This window comes from Martes martes, assembly GCF_963455335.1.
Source record: "Martes martes genome assembly, chromosome: 12".
In the NCBI taxonomy this organism is placed as follows: Eukaryota; Metazoa; Chordata; class Mammalia; order Carnivora; family Mustelidae; genus Martes; species Martes martes.
Window position 1 is genome coordinate 14,199,858 of NC_137900.1, and position 1,646 is coordinate 14,201,503.

Here is a 1,646-nt window from a genome sequence, read left to right on the forward strand (position 1 = left end):
GAAATCAACTTTTATATTTAAGTGGGTGAGATTTCAGGGGTCTTTTTTTTTTTTCTCTTATCGATAAAGCACTAATTTGCTTCCTTCTCTTAAACGCTGAGCCAGCCACTTTCCCCAGGCTTCCTGGGGAGGTGTAGGAAAAGGAACATATAGGGCAGATGAAACACGGGAGAGAGACCCACAGGAGGTAGAGATGGCTCTCTCACGTGGTGAAGAGGATGAGAAAGGCCACGGTCAGAAAAAAAAGCCCCATGGCCTCCAAGAGGGCACTGCTCAGAATGGTATAGAAGAAAAGCTGTTGCTTCGGAGAGGGATTCCTGCCATAACCAATGGTAAGTCTCCCAAACACAGTCCCAATTCCAGCCCCAGAGCCAGCCCCCCTCCCATGGCTGCCCAGCCCCAATCAACTTGGCTGCTGTGTCCACGTCCTTTGAAATGACACTGGTTCAGAACTATAGTTAGGAATAAGTAAGGACAGGGGATTTGTGGTTGTCAAGCTGCTAAGGCTCCCACCTGTCAGTGTCCTGGGGGGCGTTTAGCACCCCTGCAGACAGTGATCAGCTCAACAGCTGAGAGGTGCTCCTGACTAAGAAGGGGGCAGAGGCAAACTTTGCACAGGCGTCCATTTCCAGGGGATAAGAGAGCTCCTCCCCATGCAGAGAAGACAGAGAGGTGTTCTGGGGTCATCTTGTTACTATAATATAGCCTACCTTATCCAGAATAATACAATTGGATTGAAAATGTCTTGTCTTCCTTTGTCAATGCATGTTGCCAAATTGCTACAAACTCTACTGTTTTCTATCCTCAAATCACCCCCATGGTTTTGTCAGAAACTGTTGTTGCAACCTTGGCTCTGTACTAATTCTCAGCTCTTTTGGTAGTTCTGGGTTCAAGGGTCTCCAATGTTTTGATTCATATATGGGAATGTGTTTTTTGTTTTGTTTTGTTTTGTTTGCTCAAGAGAAGCAAGAAAATATTTTAACCTATCAATCTACAGACAACTCTAAATAAAAAACAGCAGTATAATTATATATCATCAAAACTCTTCATGCCAGATAAATATAATAACCTGGGAAACTTTATACCTTATCAATTTAGATTGTCCAGTTTCTCTAGAATTATCACTGTTCATGAGTTGAGAGCTCATGAGTGGAAAATTTTAGGAAGGTAATGGTTTCAAAGGTGTGTTAAAACATCAGAGATCCCCTTTTTTATAATGAGCATTAAATTAAGATTCATGTACATTGTGGATTAGTTTCATTGTACTAAGCAATTAATCATGGCTTACCCTGTTCATATTCTTCATTGCTTTTAATGCCTTTAGTCACACAGGGCGGATGAGCTTGCATTTCATCAGGAACAATTCCGGGCAAGGAAGCATCAGGGACGATGAGTACCGATGTCATGGCTCAGATGACAACCCTTCTTAGGTAATCCTTGCTTCTTGACAGAGTCGCTGGATTTCTTGGAGTCCCCAAGATTCTGCAAATGGATTAATTTTTCGTGACAGGTAAAGAAAACCAAATGTTTAAGTCTGGAACTTTTCCAGAAATAGCCAGTCTGATTTTAACTTCATTTTGAATATTGGCATTAAATTTAATAAATAGGTATTGAAGCCCTAATATGTTCATATCATCAAGTTAGGC

At 41.6% G+C, this 1,646-nt stretch overlaps 1 pseudogene across 1 annotated transcript; it reads right to left on the minus strand.

Moving 5' to 3' along the window:
• Nucleotides 1–202: 202 nt before the first annotated feature.
• On the minus strand, nucleotides 203–626 carry LOC308352975 (ATP synthase F(0) complex subunit C2, mitochondrial-like; annotated as a pseudogene). Its single transcript has one exon. The product of its transcript is annotated as an ATP synthase F(0) complex subunit C2, mitochondrial-like (transcript).
• Between the last annotated feature and the right edge of the window lie 1,020 nt (nucleotides 627–1,646).